We start from the raw sequence: 12691 nt of genomic DNA on the forward strand, positions 1-12691 counted from the left end.
ATGGTTGGATAGCATCACCGACTCGATGAACATGAGTTTGAGCAAGCTCCAGGAGTTGGTGATGGAAAGGGAAGCCTGGTGTGCTGCCGTTCATGGGGTCTCAAAGAGTCGGACATGACTGGGCGACTGAACTGAACTGAAAGTCCTCTTTCCCTTTTGTAGTGTATCCCGTTCAATCCTAATTATTGTGAACACTTTATGTGTCTCCTAGGAATCACACTGCAGTTCACTCTATTAGGCAAAAGCCCCACCCACATATTTCTCTGAGCTATATTCTATACTATGGGTTTCTGCTGAGACTGTTGAGGGACAAATGCGCTCAAGCTTCTTAGAAACCTTACTGTTTGAACCAGACCTGTTTAGGTTTGAACCAGAGGCAGCAGGTTAGATCTCTAAAGTCTTAGAAGATTTTAGCCACCACCTTGGTTGTGCACTGTCATTTCCACAATGTATGGGCTGCCCTGGCTAGCGGCCTCCACGTGGGAGGATCCTCTAGGATATGAAAACCAGGAGGTGGGGTCATGAGGCCACGCTGGAGCCTGCTCCCACACTTCTGCATCTCACCAGTTTTCCTGTCTGCTCCGCACCAGTTTTTCATGATGGATTTCTTCCGTGCTCAGCACTAGGCCCTTGTCTAATACCACAGTTTCTCCTGAAGTGCCCTTATCCAAGCTCCTGGCTTTAATTTCCATCTGTATTCCAAATACATTGATACAATACTGAATTTATAGTTGTAGCCCCACCCATCCAACCACCTCTGCACCTCCAGCTGGATATTTCACAAGCACTTTTCAGTCAACATATCCAACATGAAATTCACAATCCATCCAAATTCTTACAGGGTTCCTCTCCTTAATAGATGTCACCAGTGTTGAATTTCTCATGCCAGAAATCTGGGATAATCTTTGCTCCTGGCTGCCCTTAACCTGACATCTGATCCACCTTTAGCCCTTGAGTTTACTTTCTGCCCATTCCCAGGGTACAGGTGTCACTGCTGTCCCCTCGGCTTCAGTAACACCCTCTTTTCTCTTCTATCTGCCTCTACTTCTGTGTCCCTTTAACCCATTCTCCATGTCCTAAGCAGAGTGGTCGTATAAAGGTGGAAATCTGCGTCACTTCCCTGCTTCAAGCTGTCTGGGTTTGGATTGAGAATCCTTAATGGAACCCAAGAAACTTTGCCTGATCTGACTCCGCCTACCACTCCCTGGTCATCTCACACCAATCTGCTTTCTCTGCCCAGCTACACCAACTTCTTACAGGGTCCTGAGTTCTGAGCTTCTCACACCCCCTCCCCTACTTACTGACCTGTGTGTTTATTTCATATCTCAGCTTGATTTTCTTCCGGAGGCCTTCCCTGATCCTAACAATTTAGGGTTGGCCCTCCAGCCACAAGCCCTCGTAGCACCTGCTTCTCTTGCATAACCTTTCTCACAGCTGTCGTAGTTTGAGTCATCATGCGTCGAATGCCTGTAAGTTCCACGAGGGCAGAACTTTTCCTTGCTTACTCTTGTACCCCTAACACCTAACACAATATGGGGATTCAATATTAAGTATTTGTTATAAAAATACTTACTGAATTAATGCTGTTTTTTCTTCCAAGGGTGAATACCCATTTCTATCGTGTACATCACTTACTGTTTGTAATCTCTTGAAAACTGGGAAAATATCCAACGTATGAGAATTGTGTGTCAACTAAGTCAAGAGTCAATGAAGTCTAGTAAATCAGTAAGCTCATTTTCCATATAATTTGGTAGTGCTCCCTCCTCCACATTAGAGCCGAAAAACCAATCACTTAAAAGAACTCAATCTATTATCTGAAAGGGAGCTCCTTTCCTTTCCTAAGGTCAGGAGATAACTGCAGTTAAGAAATTCCATTGTTTTAGGGTTCCCAACTCCCTCCCCTCCCCTCAACTGGGTGGAGCCCCCAGACCGCACAGGTGCACAGCACCTGCAGCCTTGTGCGTGGCTGGGGGACGGCAGAGGGGAATCTCCTAGAGCCCTGAGCATAAGCCACCCAGCACTGCCACCCAAAACACTGCCTCCAAGGAAGGGGTGAGCAGTTATCCCTAAGCCTGTTGGAGGATCACACCATGTGACAAAGAGCCCTGTCATGGAACCCAAAGGACACGCCAGAGCTGCCGGAGTCTACAGGAAGGAAAGGGGGCCCGGCAGGCCTGTTCACATCGTGGACTTGCTTAGTGCTGCTCCAGTCACAGGTGGCAGGGGATGCCTTGTTAAGAACTGTAGCAGTTACAGAAGGGCCAACTAATTTTGGCACCAAATTACCTAGGTTATCATATTTCTTAAACTATAGAGTTGGCATAGGGATTCTTTTCAAGAAAAGGTTTTATTGTCCTAAATCATGTAATATGCTGATTGTAAGAAATCCGGTATTGCTGTGTCATAGATTTAATTTGTTTACTAACAATCGTTGGGGCATCTTCTACCGTGTATTCCTTCCAAACCCCTACCAGTTCACTGAGCCTTACGGACAGGTTAGAAGAAATAGGCTGCAGAATTCTACTCCCGGCCATGCACCCTAGAGTTAAGAACCGCCCCCCAACCCCCACCCCCAGCAGTACTTACTGAAATTATCACTGTTGGCTACCATCATCTCTTGCACCCGCCCCTTCCCATTTCGAAACAAGAAATCCAGTCCCAGCCCTTCCTTAGGACTGACCTCCACATGCAAGACCTGGCCAATCAAAAAACTGCCCTCCTTCTGACTGCGGTCATTGGGCCAGAGTGGGCCAATCAGTGTCCTCTTCTCAACGTTTCCCACGAATGTTCAGCAGGGAATCAGCTTTCGTGGAGGAGGTTGCTTCTTTGGGGAGGTGGGGGCGGCGGTTCGGGGATTGTTGCTGGGCTTTGGGGCTGCCACGAACTGGCGTACCGCGGAGGAGAGACTTAATTCTGATAATGTTTGGGCTCCTGGTTCCAGCTGTGATTTGAGCACAATAGGGCCATGAAATGGAGAGAGAGAGGAGGTCCTCAAACCCGGCACAGCGTCTTTGCCTCCCGCCCAAGGCTCGCCTCTTCCTGGACCGTGTTGTCGTGTGAGTCTCAGTATATTTTGTTTTCTGCTTAGTCTTTTGAGTTGGGTTTTTTTCCCTCCGTGAATTGGAAAAGGTCTTGGTTTATAGCCTCCAGTGTCCAGTCCTGGACGCAGATGAACATCCTCTGTAGTTTCCAAAGCCACCCTCCTTTCTCCTCTGCGCCCTCTTCCTTAAAAAGAGGGCTTTTTTTTTTTTCTTAGCACCACCACCCCCCACCCCCAGGGAACTGAACATTTGCTGGAGTTCTTTCAGAATGGACTAATTTCCTTTTCTACAATAGCATGTGTTTGGACTGGGCACATATTTAAGCAGTGTTGTCCCAACTCTTTCTCCAGTGGACCACTGGAAAATGAAATGGCAAACCACTTCAGTATTATTGCCTTGAGAACCCCATGAACATTATGAAAAGGCAAAAAGTATGACACTGAAATATGAACTTCCCATGTTGGTAGGTGCCCAATATGCTACTAGAGAAGAGTGACGAAATAACTCCAGAAAGATTGAAGAGACAGAGTCAAAGTGAAAACAACACCCAGTTGTGGATGTGACTGGTGATGGAAGTAAAGCCCGATGCTGTAAAGAGCAATACTGCATAGGAACCTGGAATGTTAGGTCCATGAATCAAGGTAAATTAGAAGTGATCGAACAGGAGATGGCAAGAGTGAACACTGACATTTTAGGAATCAGTGAACTAAAATGGACTGGAATGCTACTGCTGCTGCTGCTGCTGAGTCACTTCAGTCAAGTCTGACTCTGTGCAGCCCCATAGATGGCAGCCCACCAGGCTCCTCTGTCCCCGGGATTCTCCAGGCAAGAATACTGGAGTGGGTTGCCATTTCCTTCTCCAGGACTGGAATGGGCAAATTTAATGCAGATGACCATTATATCTACTACTGTGGGCAAGAATCTCTTAGAACAAATGGAGTATCCTTCATAGTCAACAAAAGAGTCCGAAATGCAGTACTTGGGTGCAGTCTCAAAAATGACAGAATGGTTTCTGTTCGTTTTCAAGGTAAACCATTCAGTATCATGGTAATCCAAGTCTATGCCCCAACCAGTAATGCTGAGGAAGCTAAATTTGAATGGTTCTATGAAGACCTACAAGATCTTCTAGAACTAACACCCCCCCCCCCCCCCCGCAAAAAAAAAAGATGTCCTTTTCACCATAGGGGACTAGAAGACAAAAGTAGGAAGTTAAGTGACACCTGGAGTGACAGGCAAGTTTGGCCTTGGAGTACAAAACAAAACAGGTCAAAGGCTAACACAGCTTTGCCAAGAAAACGCGCTGGTCATAGCAAACACCCTCTTCCAACAACACAAGAGAAGACTCTACACATGGACATCACCAGATGGTCAACACTGAAATCAGATTGACTATATTCTTTGCAGTCAAAGATGGAGAAGCTCTATACAGTCAGCAAAAGCAAGACCAGGAGCCGACTGTGGCCCAGATCATGAACTCCTTATTGCAGACTTCAGACTTAAATTGAAGAATGTAGGGAAAATTACTAGACCATTCAGGTATGACCTAAATCAAATCCCTTACGATTATACAGTGGAAGTGAGAAATAGATTCAAGGGATTGGATCTGATAAGAGTACCTGAAGAACTATGGACAGAGATTTGTGACACTGTACAGGAGGCAGTGATCAAGACCGTTCCCAAGAAAAAGAAATACAAAAAGGCAAAATGGTTGTCTGAGAAGGCATTACAAATAGCTGAGAAAAGAAGAGAAGCAAAAGGCAAAGGAGGAAAGGAAAGATATACTCATTTGAATGCAGAGTTCCAAAGAATAGCAAGGAGAGATAAGAAAGCCTTCCTCAGTGATCCGTGCAAAGAAATAGAGGAAAACAATAGAATGGGAAAGACTAGAGATCTCTTTAAGATAACTAGAGATACCAAGGGAACATTTCATGCAAAGATGGGCACAATAAATGGTATGGACCTAACAGAAGCAAAAGATATTAAGAAGAGGTGGCAAGAATACACAGAAGAACTATACAAAAATGATCTTCATGACCCAAATAACCACAATGGTGTGATCACTCACCTAGAGCCAGACATCCAGAAATGCAAAGTCAAGTGGGCCTTAGGAAGCATCACTGTGACCAAAGCTAGTGGAGGTGATGGAACTCCAGTTGAGCTATTTCAAATCCTAGGAAATGATGCTGTTAGAGTGTTGCACTCAGTATGCCACCAAATTTGGAAAACTCGGCAGTGGCCACAGGACTGGAAAAGGTCAGATTTCATTCAAATCCTGAAGAAAGGCAATGCCAAAGAATGTTCAAACTACTGCACAATTGCACTCCTCTGCACTCATCCCTAGAAAAGTAATGCTCAAAATTCTCCAAGTCAGGCTTCAACAGTACATGAACCATGAACTTCCAGATGTTCAAGCCAGATTTAGAAAAGGCAGAGGAACCAGAGGTCAAATTGCCAACATCTGTTGGATCGTATAAAAAGCAAGAGAGTTCCAGAAAAATATTTACTTCTGCTTTATTGACTACGCCAAAGCATTTGACTGTGTGGGTCACAACAAACTGTGGAAAATTCTTCAAGATGTGGGAATACCAGACCACCTTACCTGCCTCCTGAGAGACCTGTATGCAGGTCAAGAAGCAACAGTTAGAACTGGCCATGGAACAACAGACTGATTCCAAATAGGGAAAGGAGTACATCAAGGCTGTATATTGTCACCCTGCTTATTTAACTTATATGCAGAGTACATCATGAGAAATGCCAGGCTGGATGAAGCACAAGCTGCAATCAAGATTGCCAGGAGAAATATCAATAACCTCAGATATGTAGATGACAGCACCCTTACAGCAGAAAGTGAAGAGGAACTGAAGAGCCTCTTGATGAAAGTGAAAGAGGAGAGTGAAAAAGTTGGCTTAAGACTCAACATTCAAAAAATTAAGATCATGCCATCTGGTTCCATCACTTCATGGCAAATAGATAGGGAAACAATGGAAACAGTGACAGAATTTATTTTCTTGGGCTCCAAAGTCATTGCAGACAGTGACTGCAGCCATGAAATTAAAAGAAGCTTGCTCCTTGGAAGAAAAGCTATAACTAACCTAGACAGTTATTAAAAAGCAGAGCCATTACTTTGCTGACAAAAGTCTGTATAGTCAAAACTACAGTTTTTCTAGTAGTCATATATAGATGTGAGAGTTGGACCATAAAGAAAGCTGAGCACTGAAGAATTGATGCTTTTGAAGTGTGGTGCTGGAGAAAACTCTTGAGAGTCCCTTGGACTGCAAGGAGATCCAACCAGTCCATCCTAAAGGAGATTACTCCTGAATATTTATTGGAAGGACTGTTGTTGAAGCTGAAACTCCAATACTTTGGCCACCTAATGTAAAGAACTGACTCGTTGGAAAAGACACCGATGCTGGGAAAGATTGAAGGCAGGAGGAGAAGGGGACAACAGAGGATGAAATGGTTGGATGGCATCACCAACTTGTTGGGCATGAGTTTGAGTAAGTTCCAGGAGTTGGTGATGGACAGGGAAGCCTGTCGTGCTGCAGTCAGTCCATGGGGTCACAAAGAGTCAGACAAGACTGAGCAACTGAACTGTTCAAACTCTATTGTTACATGATAAAATTATTTTACAAAATGGTTTGTTCCTTAGAACAAACCATTGGCATCCTGTGGGAGCAGGGACTATGCCTGTTTTGCTGATTTCTTTATTCAGAAATCCCTTTCCTTCATCAACCCAATAAATGCTTATTGATTGGCTGAATGCACTTACCAGGTGACCTCACCTGAAATTATGATTTTGATATCCCAAGTATTCCTTTAAACCTGAAGTTCCCATCCCTACCTCAAAATAAGAACACTGGAAGCCCAAGGTAAAAACTACTGACAGTATTCCATACAGTATTATTAACCATGGTCATCATGCTGTATATTAAATATAAATATCTAGATTTTTTTCCAGAGCTATCATCACACACAAAAAAACTATGCAAGGAGAAATGTTAATTAGCTTAATTGTAGTAATCATTTCACTTTGTATATGTGTATGAAGTCATCATGTTTTACACCTTAAATATATATAATTTTCATTAAAAATATATTTGTGTCTGGATATATATATAGAGGGAGAGATACTATGTATGTATAGGCATGTCAGGCAGAATGGCAGAGCCAGAAGCTCTAGGGTCAGCCCTTTCACCAAAATGACCAGAAAGCTGGGGGGAAATGTGCAGAACCACCAACTGCAGAAGAGTTATGTATACTTTACCACAATATAGATATGCAAAGTCTGAAAACTTTCCCTGGTGGTTGTGGTTCAGGAGCTCTGTGTGGGTTGGGAGTCTGCAATCCAGGTGTTCCTTATCTTCCAATAAGAAGGTGGAAAATGCTGCCAGATAACAAACAGGTGCTCCCTTTGCAAGATGCTAAGCACGCGGCTCCTGCTTATTCGTTGCTTTTCCCCTTCCAGTGCTGTGCACTGTCACCTTTGCTGAACGACTGGAGGGGGCAATGGGGCTCACAGAAGAACCTTAAACCGAGGTGACCTCCTGCCTTCTCTTTCAACCAGAGGCCCGTGGTCTGTTGACTCACAAGCACTCTACTTCTCAGTGCTGACTCCTCCAGGCCACCTGGAACCTGCTTCCTTTGGCCCAAGGACTTCTTTTGCAATGCATCTCTTGGGCCTGGTTACCTGATCTTTTGGGCACAAACTAACTGTTTGCTATTGAAAATCTAACCAGAAATGGAGTCAACCAGACCCCAGCACCCCTAAACTCTGTAGATTCATACAATGTTACCCAACTCCACGCACATGGAGAAGATACTTCTATTACTGAACTCAACTGTAACCATGACCAAGGCAAAATCTAGCTTACCCCAAGAAATCACATAAAACAGAGTGACCTGGGCAAGTGTCTTGCAGCCAACAAGGGGTAGATCTGCAGTAATTTGCAATGTTTATTTTTAACAGAGCTGGTTGAAGCATGCAAGTAATTAAAACATTCTTCATTCCTAATATGTGATATTTTAATCCTGGCAAATATTCTAGATATGTTTTTCTCCAGTCCTCCAGGGGAGCCTTATTACAGATCTGAAAGTAAAATACTTTCTTACCAATACATATTTTTAGTTCGTGTTATGAGAATTGAGTTGCCATGTGCTGTTCACCATCTCTAGGATCTAGTGTCCTGAATAGCTATTATGGCTCTGAAATGCTGCCCAGTTTTGAAGAGGAATTACTCGTTGTGTTGCTGGGGCAATTGCAACACCCACACTTAAATTGTCATCATGCAACTTCTTCAGGGTTTTTTGCTTCCAGGTATGTTTATCACTGGGATAATGATGGATGTAATCCATCACGCTCATTAACTAAGTTATTCCAAGAAGTTCATTCTCACTAGTTAAATTTGTTGAACATTTACTATGTGTAAGTCTCTATATATTTCCTAAACCCATGTAATTCTCTCAGTGCTTTAAAAAGTGGGGACTTTTATCATCCCCAGTGTACACATGAGGAATTGCTAGTGTTGGGAGGTCAAGCATCTGGCCCAGGTCACCCAAGTCACTCGACCAGGAAGTGGCAAAGCTTGGATTTGAGACACGTTCACTTGAATCCAGATACCAAGCTCTTAAAAAAAAAACAACACAGTTGATTTACAATGTGTTAATTTCTGCTGTATAGCAAAGTGATTCAGTTTATATATATATATATATATATTCATATTCTTTCCATTATAGTTTATCATAGGCTGTTGAATATAGTGCTGTGTCCTCTAACAGGAAGACCTTGTTTATCCATTCTACAGATAATAGTTTACATTTGCTAATCCCAACCTCACAGTCCATCTCTTCTCCACCCGCTTCTCCTTGTCAACCACAAGTCTGTCCTCTATGTCTGTGAGTCAGTTTCACAGAAAAGTTCATTGTCATATTTTAAATTGCATAAATATTTGATATCATTTGCCTTACTCTTTCTGACTTCACTCAGTATGATAATCTCTAGTTGCATCCATGTTGCTGCAAATGGTGTGATTTGGGTTTTTTTATGATTGAGTGATAGGTCATTGTGTATATATATATGTACTACATCTTCTTTATCCATCTTCTGTTGATGGACAAGTTGTTTCCATGTCTTGGCTATTGTGAATAGTGCTGCTGTGGACATAGGGGTGCATGTATCTTTTTAAATTATAGTTTTGTCTGGATATATGCCCAGGAGTGGGATTGTTGGATCATATGATAATTCTGTTTTTAGTTTTTTGAGGAACCTCCAAACTGTTTTCCATAGTGGCTGCACCAATTTACATTGCCACCAACAGTGTAGGAGGGTTCTGTTTTCTCCATACCCTCTCCAGCATTTGTTATTTGTAAGTTTTTTAATGATGGCCATTCTGACTGGTAGGAGGTGGTACCTCACTGTAGTTTTGATTTGTGTTTCTCTAATGATTAGCAACGTTAAGCATTTTTTCATGTGCCTGTTGACCATCTGTATGTCTTCTTTGGAGAGAGATCTATTTAGTTGTTCTGCCTATTCTTCGAATGGGTTGCTTGGGGTTTTTTTCTGTTGTTGCTGTAGAGTTATATGAATTGTTTGTGTATTTTGGAAATTAAGTGCTTGTTGGTCCTATTGTTTGTGGATATTTTCTCCCATTCTCGAAGTTGTATTTTTGTTTATTTCTTTTTTGTTGTTGTTTATTTCTTTCCTGTGTCAAAGTTTATAAATTTCATTAGGTCCCATTTGTTTGGTTTTGTTTTTATTTCTATTGTCTTGGGAGACTGACCTAAGAAAATCTTGGTACAATTTATGTAAGAGAATATTTTGCCTATATTCTCTTCTAGGATGTTTTATGGTGTCATGTCTTATGTTTAAGCCTTTAAACCATTTAGAGTTTACTTTTGTCAGGCATCAAACCTCTTGATGACCATGTCTGAGGTGGCTGTATCATTTTAATGTTACACTACACAAGGCCAAACATCCCCTAAACTCCTTTTGCGATTAAAATAAATGGTTGTATTTATTTGTGGCAAAAAAAAAGTTACTGTGCATTGTGACTTTTGCTGCACAAACCCTTAATAAGTCATAAGCAAAGCATTATCTTATAGATGAATGTGCTGTGTGGTGGGGCTGGTGTGTGTGTGTGTGTGTGTGTGTGTGTAGGCAGGTTAATCTATTGAGTCTCATTTATTTAGTAAAGAGTATGGCATGTTAGAACCCTAATAACCCACAAGACATCCTCCAAGAATAAATGACTTGCTCTTGCATCTAATTACCAGCATTGGTCACATTCTACATAACCTAATCTCCTCTCCACATGGGTATCCGAGAGCAGAGCCCACTTATTACTCACTGTTGATTGATATCTGCCTTCCTTGCAATCTCTTACACCATTTTGGACACAGAGCACAGGCCTAATAAATATCTGTCAGAATAATGAAAACACAAAGTCCAAGTTTTAGACATGAGACAGGAGGAAAAGGGGCAGGATGCACATTCTAATCAATATTTTTTTTACTGAAGTACAATTGATTTACAGTGTTGTTAATTTCTGTTGTACAGTAAATTTGACTCAGTTATACACATATATACATTCCTTTTAATATTTTTTTCCAGTATGGTTTATCCCAGGATATTGAATACACTTCCCTGTGCTGTATAACAGGATCTTGTTGTTTATCCATCCTATATGTAATAATTTGCATCTACTAACCCCAGACTCCCAGTCTATCCTTTTCCCACCCTGTCTTCCCTTTAACAACTGCAAGTCTATTCTCTGTGTCCATGATTGTTCCATAGATATGTTTATTTGTGTCATAATTTAGATTCCACAAGTAAATGATATCATATGTTGTCTTTCTGACTTCACTTAGTATGATGATCTCTTGGTCCGTCCATGTTGCTGCAAAAGGCATTCTTTGATTCACTTTTATGGCTGAGTAATATTCCATTGTGGACTCCCCAGCTGGCTCAGTAGTAAGGAATCTGCTTGCCAATGCAGGAGATGTGGGTTTGATCTTTGGGTTGTTAAGATTCCCTGGAGTAGGAAATGGCAACCTACTCCAGTATTCTTGCCTAGAAAATTCCATGGACAGAGGAGCCTAGTGGGCTGCAGTCCATGGGGTCACAAAAGGGTTGGACGTGACTGAGCAACTGTGCACACATGTGCACAATATTCTACTGTATATATGTACCACATCTTCTTTATCCCTTCGTCTATCAATGGACGTTTAGGTTTCCATGTCTTGGCTGTTGTGAATAGTGCTGCTGTGAACATAAGAGTGTGTGAATCTTTTTGAATTATAGTTTTGTCTGGATATATGCCTGGGAGTGGGATTGCTAGATGGTATGATAACGTTACTTGTAGTTTTCTGAGGAACCTCCATACTATTTTCCACAGTGGCTTCACCAACTTATATTTCCACCAACAGTTTAGGAGGGTTCCCTTTTCTCCACACCCTCTCCAGCATTTGTTATTTATTTTTTAATGATGACTGTTTTTTATCTTTATTTTTTAAAGATTTTTAATGATGGCCATTCTGACTGGTGTAAGGTGGTACCTCATTGTGGTTTTCATTTGCATTTCTCTAATAATTATCAGTGTTGAGCATCTTTTCATGTGCCTCTTGGCCATCTGTATGTCTTGTTTGGAGAAATATTTCTTTAGTTCTTCTGCCCATTTTTTGATTGGGTTGTTTTTCTGTTGTTGAGTTGTATGAGCTGTTGGTATATTTTGAAAGTTAAGCCTTTGTCTCATTGTTTCAAAATATTTTCTCCCAGTCCATACATTATTTTATGTTTTCCTTTGCTATGCAAAAGCTTGTAAGGTTAATTAGGTCCATTTGTTTATTTTTGTTGCTATTGTTGTCTTGGAAGACTGACGACCTAAGCAAACCTAAACACAATTTATGTCAGAATGTTTTGCCCATAATCTCTTCTAGGAGATTTATGGACAGACACACATTAAAGATGATGAAAAAGAGACACAACTGTTGGGGTGCAGTAAAGACTGGCTGGAGGGGACTTCCTGGCAGTTCAGTGGTTAAGAATCTGCTCTTCTACTTTAGGGGCACAGGTTCAATCCCTGATCAGGGAACTAAGATCCTGCATGCCTTGCAGTTCAGTAAAACAAATAAAAAAATAGACAGGCTAAAACCTGTCTATTGAGAATACTCCGGTCATTGATCTTTAGCTAATGATGTTGTTTTTGTTCAGTCGCTCAGTCGTGTTGAACTCTTTGCGACCCCATGGACTGCAGCACACCAGGCCTCCCTGTCCATCACTCTCTCCTGGAGTTTACTCAAACTCATGTCCATTGAGTCAGTGATAACATCCAGCCATCTCATCTTCTGTCGTCCCCTTCTTCTCCTCCCTTCAATCTTTCCCAGCGTCAGGGCCTTTTCCAATGAGTCGATTCTTTGCATCAGGTGGCCAAAGTATTGGAGCTTCAGCTTCAGTCCTTCCAATGAATATTCAAGACTGATTTCCTTTAGGATTGACTGGTTTGATCTCCTTGCTGTCCAATGGACTCTCAAGAGTCTTCTCCAACACCACAGTTCAAAACCATCAATTCTTTGGTACTCAGTTTTCTTTATGGTTCAGCTCTCACATCCATACATGACTACTGGAAAAACCATAGCTTTGACTAGATGAACCTTTG

General features: G+C 41.9%; 1 long non-coding RNA gene across 1 annotated transcript in view; it reads left to right on the plus strand.

Moving 5' to 3' along the window:
• Positions 1 to 1753: 1753 nt before the first annotated feature.
• LOC139029950 (uncharacterized) overlaps positions 1754 to 12691 on the plus strand; it is a 67142-nt gene continuing 56204 nt past the window's right edge. Inside the window, exon 1 of the long non-coding RNA XR_011482289.1 lies at positions 1754 to 3056. This is a non-coding gene — a long non-coding RNA (uncharacterized lncRNA). The remainder of the gene's footprint in view (positions 3057 to 12691) is intronic.

This window comes from Odocoileus virginianus, chromosome 20, assembly GCF_023699985.2.
Source record: "Odocoileus virginianus isolate 20LAN1187 ecotype Illinois chromosome 20, Ovbor_1.2, whole genome shotgun sequence".
In the NCBI taxonomy this organism is placed as follows: domain Eukaryota; kingdom Metazoa; phylum Chordata; class Mammalia; order Artiodactyla; family Cervidae; genus Odocoileus; species Odocoileus virginianus.